General features: G+C 41.2%; 1 pseudogene; it reads left to right on the top strand.

Moving 5' to 3' along the window:
* The first annotated feature begins 2,230 nt into the window (after positions 1–2,230).
* On the top strand, positions 2,231–6,969 carry LOC105853657 (annotated as a pseudogene).
* The last annotated feature ends 876 nt before the right edge of the window (positions 6,970–7,845 follow it).

Raw genomic sequence — 7,845 nt, 5'->3', positions numbered from 1 at the left:
TATGTATACAGAACTGGGGTACAGGCCAGAGGTTCAGGGGCTGTGAGAGAATTCACCAGAGACAGAGTCAGAAGTAGAACAGGCAAATTGACGAAGTATACTGCTGAGGAGAGCAGCGGGCTGGTCAGGAGAGGTCTGCCATGCCATGTGGATCACCTTCAGGGCGGGCAGGGATAAAACTCATGCTGAAGTGGCTTTAGTTTCTTAGTGATGTACTTTAACTCGCTGTGCCACCAGGGACAGCTCTGTTTGTTATATTTTATTTATAGGAAAAAGGACAAAGGATACTTCATAGATACAAGTGGGCAGGAAGAGCTGGAAGAGCTGCCCAGAAAGGGACAGGTTTGCTGAGAAAGTCCTTCATGGTTGCAGGCAGGCAGCCTTAGGAGAGCGGCCTCTGTTGAGGGAGGTCAGTGCAGAGAAGCCCTGGCAGGTGCAGGTCACAGACAGGCAGGAGGCTGCTACCCTGCAGCGGGAAGAGTGGGTGGAAAGAAACACCTGCATAGGCACAGGTGGGCAGAGGACTTCTGCCCTCTGTGGGGCAGTGCTGGATTTTATCATCTTCCTTTGGTAGGGAGGGGCCCATCTTTGTGAGTGGATGGTTTGTTAACTTAATCCCCATACCTTCCCATTCAGGTCTGTACTCTTGACATTCTTTACAGCCCTCTGATAGTTTTTACAGCTGGATTAATGTCTATGTAATCCATCCTACCCCCATCAGCTTGTGTAAGACAGGGCCCTGAGACTGTGGCTTCCTTTCCAGTTGTTCTATTCTTATCCTCCATCCATGTGACATTTTCAAGGATGAAATGGTTGAAATTTTTTGAAGATTTATTTATTTATGCATACAGACCTGGGGTACAGGCCAGAGGTGCAGGGGTGGTGAGGATTCACCAGAGCAGAACAGGCCAATTTTTGAGGTGTAACAGAGTGGTCCCTAGGAAAAGGGGAAGTTCCAGGTTCCCTGCCCCACCCAGCAGGAGGGTGGAGCTGAGCAGAGAAAAAGGAGAGAAGAGAAGGAATCAGAGAAGAAGAGAAGAAAGCTGGATGGAGAACAAGAAGGAGACCTGAGGAAGCCACATGGAGCAGCAAGCATGTGATGAAGAAACCGTGCTTGTTTCCTGACCCTGGACTGGTTAAGGCAGGTGTGGGTGAAATACCTGTAGGGAGGTGACTGTGGCAGTGTTTATATTGATTTTGATTTTGCTCTTTTCCTCCCAGATCTGTCTGGCCATTTCTGACCCTTTTCCATGGGTCCTGGCCAGAAGGTGCTTTAGTCTTGTGTCAGGCTTTCAGGCCTTGCTTTGGGCCAATCCCTTTTGGGTTGACTTTTGCCCACGAGGGGATGTGTAACTTCAGGTGTTTGATTTAGAAGTTATATTCTTTGTGTTCCGTATTGTATATTTACTGTATTAAAGTCCCTTTTCATTAAAGTTTTATATGTTTTGTCTTGATGCAGCGGATGGCAGAACCCACTTAAAGCAGGCAGGTTTGGGGCTTCAGTGGTGTCCCTCTCTCCCTGTCCTGAAACAGAGAACCCACAGACAGGCAACCCAATTCACATTGGGGTGTCCTGGAACAAATTTGGCATCAGCCTGTAAAAGAAGTACGCTGCTGAGGTGAGCAGTGGGCGGGTTAGGAGAGATCGAACTCATGTTGAAGTGGTTTTAGTTTCTTAGTGCCGTGTTTTAACCTGCTGCCACCAGGGAGGGCCAAAATGTTTTAAATTTTATGAAACATACTTTTTGCCATGTTATCAAGTTCCTTTCCTCGTCCTCGCTTTTCTATTTTTTCCCTTGTATTTTGGTTTTGGCTCATCCTTGAATTCTACACACTTGGTACAATTTTATCCCTAGCTTTTCTTACTCTGCCCCACTTAACCTTTCCAATCATACATGTCAGGAAAAAAAAGGAGGTCAAAAGTATCAGACGAAGCAGGCTGTATTAATGAATGCCTGTGAGGAGGACTCTAGGCTACAGCATAGTGAGAATTGCACCCAAGATAGGAAAATGGGTTTTTATAGTGTTGGGATCCTGCTGGAATTTTTTGGCTATTTACTGCCAGGTACAGGGGTCTCCTGGACTTCTTCAGGTCAGCTTATCTTTGGTTTATCTATGGAGTCTGGGGCGCCAGGCTGTGACAGTTTTAGGAGGACCTGTGTGTGCTCTCATCAATACAGGGATCTGTAAGCAAGAAGACAAGATAGCAAGCAGCAGGGAAGCAACTGCTATGGCATCAGAAATCCTGGTGAAAATCCAGGAGGAGGTGACCTGCCCCATCTGCCTGGAGTTCCTGACTGAACCCCTGAGCCTGGACTGTGGCCACAGCTTCTGAAAAGCCTGCATCACGGCAAACAACGAGTCTATGGCAAACCAAGGAGAGCAGAACAGCTGCCCTGTCTGCAGAAACAGTTATGAGCCTGGACACCTGCGGCCTAATCAGCCTCTGGTCAACATAGCAGAGCAGCTCAGAAGGGATCAAGTTGAGCCCAGAGGAGGAACAGAAAAGAAATATTTGTGAGCATCATGGAGAGAAACTCCTGCTCTTCTGTAAGCAGGATGGGAAAGTCATTTGCTTGCTTTGTGAGCAGTCTCAGAAGCATCTTGGTCACCAGACATTCCTCATTGAGGAGGTTGCCCAGGAGTATCAGGTAGGAGAGCAGGGTGGAGAAAAGACAGGGTAGAAAATGGAATTTGATGTTATAAAGGAGCAAAAATCCACCACCCATGTTTTTGACAAAATTTGATTTCATGGAAGAGGCTCTGAAGACTGAATAGAGTTTGCCTTTTGTATTTATATATATAAACTTCTCTCTGTAAGAGCCTCTCCCAGAATATCTTCATCTCCATATCTCTTCCATAGAGAGGCAGAAGTAAAACTTGCATACATTTACCTGTGGTATAGTCCCAGTAATCTCTTGTTCCCCTGTCCCACCCCTGCCTTAGCTATTTCATGTGACATCTAAAGTTACCTGATAGTTTTTCAGTCATGCTGGGTCTCGCACATATATACAGAAAATATACATGTTATTATTAAACTTTTTTTCACTTTTTCTCCTATCAATCTATCCAATGTTTGTGTGACTCTTTGCAAGATCAGAAGATCCCAGAGAGGCAATGTGATGGTCCCTTTTGTGCTCCTCCAATCCCTCTTGCTTCAATAAATCCACACACCTGCTCTTGCATTAGGAGTGGCAGCTATTACTCTTCAACCCGCGTACACATCTGACCCACAATATCTACTTGCCTAACAATATGATGGAGGCAAATAACAAGAAAACTCAACTTTCCCAAGAACTGCTTTCTTTCTTCTAGCTTGCTTCCAGAACATCCCAAATTGAATAGTTCTTTTTTACCCCTCAGGCTCTTCGTGATACCAAACACTGGGCTCAGTTTCCCCCAGCCAATAAAAGAAAACAATTTGAGGAAAAGGAAATTGGTTTAATTTGTCGACAAATGAGGAAAGCAGCAGACTCATGTCTGAAAGACCACCACCCTGTTCTTTTTAGGGGAAGGGAGAGGGGTCAGCCAGGAGAGGAGACAGGTGGGCACCAGCTTGTGTTTTTCAACAACTGCTGTTTTAACTTTTTCCTTGAAATGCAAGAAGACAAGAAGGGGATTGCAAGAACTGGGGAGTGGGGGGTGGGATGGGGGTGAGACAAACTTGTTAATACTTATCTGAGAGACCAATCATTTATAACTGTATCAAGAGACTCTGCCTGGTATCCTGAATACCTCTCTTTTTTCATTCCTGAAGAATCAAATAGAAAATGAGATCCAAAGCACCAAGGCAAAGTTTAAACAACTGAGACTTTTTCTGGATTTTGAGGAGAAGAAGGAGCTGCAAAACTTGAAGAAAGAAGAAGGAGCCATTCAGCATAACTTAGCAGAAGCTGAGAACGAGCTGGTCCAGCAGAGTCGGCTGTTGAGAGATCTTATCTTAGATCTGAAGCATCACTACAGGGGTCAGCAGTGGAGATGCTGCAGGTAAGACTTGGAAATAAACTCTTGAGATCAGAAGAGGAAAATGAAGACTGATTTGCCTTCATGTAGTGCTATGTGACGGTATGACTATTTAACACCACAGTATATGTTTCTACATTGATTGAATGTTTGAGTCACAAAGGAAAATCTCATGGGGCCTCCCTGGTAGCACAGGGGATTAAGTCTCAGCACTATAAAGATATCCGCAGTCATTGAAGCACAAGTTCAATCCCTGGCCAAGGAGGTGACCCATGTGCTTCAGCAGACCTCTCCTGTCTTGCCCACTGCTCCCCTCAGAAGTATATTTCAGTAGGTCCACTGGTTCTGCTCCCCACTCTGTTTCTGGTGAATCCTCTTACTGCCAAAACCCCCTGCCCCAACTTCTTACCTATACCCCAGCTCTTTTATGCATAAATAAACCTTCGAAAAAGAAAATCTCATTTTTATTTATCAAGTGCAATGTAAAAAAAAATTTTTTTAAAGATTTGTTTTTATTTATTTAAGCATACAAGAGCTGAGGTATAGGCCAGAGGTATGAGGTGAGAAGATTCACCAGAGACAGAGTGGGGAGTAGAACATGCAGATCTACTGAAATACACTGCTGAAGGGAGCAGCAGGCAAGTCAGGAGAGGTCAGCTGCACCATGTGGAACTTCCCTGACCAGGGATTGAACTTGTGCTTCAGTGTCTTCAGATAGCTTCACAGTGCTGAGATTTAACCCCTGCAACATCAGGGAGGCCCCCTCTTTTTGGTTTTTTGACACTTGCTTTATGACCTTAAATACTATATGTCCAGAAAATTTTTCTATATGAACTTGAAAATCATGTATATTTTGATTTCATAGGATAAAATGGTCCATAGGTATCAACTTGGTTGATATAATGTTCATGTTTTTTATAGCCTTGAAGGTTTTATAAAAGCTGTTCTTTATTATTAGGAGTGAGTTATTGAAAATTGCAGCTAATTTATTGCAGTCTATTCTTCCTTTTAATCTTACATTTTATATTTTGAAGTTCTGTTAGGAAGAATTACATTTATATTTGTTACAATTTTTTTTTTTTTATGCATAAAGAACTGGAGTACAGGCCAGAGGTGCAGGGGCAGTGAGAGGATTCACCAGAGACAGAGTAGGGAACAGAACAGGCAGATTAAGGAAGTACACTGAGGGGAGCAGCAGGAGAAACAGGAGAGGTTTGCTGTGCCATGTGGGTCACCTCTGGGGCGAGGATCGAACTCGCACTGAAGCAGCTGTGGCTCTGTCTTTGGTGATCTTCTCACTCCTATATCCTTGGCTTGTACCCCAGTTCTTGTATGCATAAATAAATAAATCTTTAAAAATAAATCTTTAAATATATTTTTAATTTTGCTTTCTGGATGTCTCTTCATTCTTCTCTTTCTCTTTAGCTAACAGCCTTTGTGTTAATAAATATTTCTAATTTAAAATTTTAAGTTTTCCTACCTTCTAACTGTATTTTTAAAGTTTTTCTCACTAGTAGTTGCTGTAGTGATAACAATCTACAACTTGTCTTTAGGTTAATACTACATTAGTTTAGGTAAAATATGAAAGTAAAGCTTTTTTTTCTAACATTGCTTTATTTCTTTCCAACAATAATACATTGATTCTTTATTTTATTTTTTTAAAGATTTATTTATTTATTCATACAGAACTGGGGTACAGGCCAGAGATGCGGAGGGTGATAGGATTCACCAGAGATAGAACGGGGAGCAGAACAGGCAGATCGACGAAGTACACTGCTGAGGGGAGCAGCGGGCAGGTCAGGAGAGGTCTGCCATGCCATATGGTCATCTCTGGGGCAGGCGGGGATCAAACTCATGCGGAAGTGGCTTTAGCTTCTTAGTGCTGTGCTTTAACTCACTGCGCCACCAGGGAGGGTCCACATTGATTCTTTTAATATGATCACTTGACCTGCTGTTGCTCAATGCCACACAGGTCTGATTTTTTTGTTGTTCTTAAAACTTTGAAGAGACGTGCTCTTTTCTTCTGGAGTTCAATCAGGAAATTCATGTTTCCTTCATGAACTCAAAATAAAGTCAATATAGAGGGTGTAAGAGAATTTGGAGAAATAGAGTAGACCTTGACAACTAGATTTAAGCTTAAAAAGTAAACTTTGACTAAAATTATAACTGCACCATTTATTTTTAAATTATAACTCTTAACTATTTAATCTATTTTTATTTGGTTTTTACCACACACTACAAGAAACTCTAATACAGTAGTAAAATTGTGTGTGTAGATCCAACTGTTAGTCTAGTTTTGAGTTACACTGAGGAAAGTAAAGAAGACCAAATATATTGGTGCATATCTATTCAAGTAAATGAAATAATTGTCTGATGATAAAGGACAGAAGATGGCTAGAAACTGTTAAAGTTGTCATCTAATCTGGCTTGGTAGAGACCAAAGTGCAGGGTAAACAAGAAGAAACCATTTGGTGATTGGTGAACAGTAAGTTATATATGAGGTTACACATTAATGTCCTGTGGCTACTTTACTATTAATATATTTACCTGTATTTAGGACACAACATTAAAAAGAATATTTGGAATTCTACTAAACCTAGCATAATGTTTGGCAAATAAGAGTATATCACTTTGTATCTTTTGTTGAATAAATGAGAGCACTATGGATTCTTCAAATAACCTCATGAGGAGACCAGGCATTTGGGAAGATCTGTCTTTGTCCTCATAAATACATCTTATCTCCAGATATTGGATGAGTCCTTCTGTACTTCCACAACTATCAAAATTCTTTCTATCTTTTAGGAAACCTGACAACCAAGCATAAGTCTTCTAGAATGACGAATGTGTTTTTTCTTTTTTCTGTTTATTTTTGCTCCCACATTGAGACCATCTGCATGGTCATGGGTGGTGGGAATGTGATGAAGCTTTGTTAATAAGGAGGCTTATTTCTCCCTGACTTCTGTTTCTCTTTTTCCCTAGGATGTGAACACCATCATGAAAAGGTAAGCTAGGAAAACTGGAGATGGTCCTTAGGTGCTGTGAAAAGATATTCAAAGTCATTAGAGACACTTGGTGGTCAATTAGAATAAAATATCATTCTGGACAACAAAGTATGGATGCTGTTTTCACTTCAATTTCCATTTACAAGTCATGCTTGGGATGTCCTATAACTATTGAAAACTGGTTAAATTCTATGGTAAGGAGTTTGGGTAGTGGGAAGTAGCATGTCTGTCAGTAGCAGTAATAGGGATAAGGCACTGGAATGTCATACCTGTGGACTCCATAAATTTTTTTCTCCCTAGATGTTTGTATCTAACTCAGATTCCTGTATTTTATAGGCACTTGAATTATGGTGACAGGGTCATATCTTCTTTATATGCCAAGCACCCAGAATTGGAGAAAATTCCTTTACAATACATAAAGAATATATACTATATACATATAGAAGAGACTGGGTCCTTTCATGTGATTTTTAGTTTTCAAAACCAGATCTGAATATCAAGCATTATTTGGGCTCTGATGTAAACAAGTGGCTAATTTGAGCACACAATATAGAAAAGTAGAAACCTTGTCTAAATTTGCACACTTCTCTGGCAGTATCTGTCTTTCTGAATACATGAAACTTTGGCCCCTATTGGTTTTGGGTTTTTTGAAATATTGAAGAAAATATCTTCTTTTTGGAATGTTTGTAATTATTCTCAGGGGAACTAAAATCTACATTTTTCTTCTGAGGCCCTCCCTACCATGGTGCAGATTTAAAGATCTCAGCATTTCCAGTTAATGTTCTCACACTTGCTATATCTCAACCCAGGCACAACTTTTTCAACCTCCTTTTATGGTCATCTCTCTGGGAACTGATAATCATGCAGTGTTTTTTTTTTT

Source organism: Condylura cristata, unplaced genomic scaffold (assembly GCF_000260355.1).
Source record: "Condylura cristata isolate star-nosed mole 26May11 unplaced genomic scaffold, ConCri1.0 scaffold00015, whole genome shotgun sequence".
Taxonomy (NCBI): Eukaryota; Metazoa; Chordata; class Mammalia; order Eulipotyphla; family Talpidae; genus Condylura; species Condylura cristata.
Note: the sequence above shows the minus strand (reverse complement) of the source record. Positions and strands in the feature narration are given on the sequence as shown.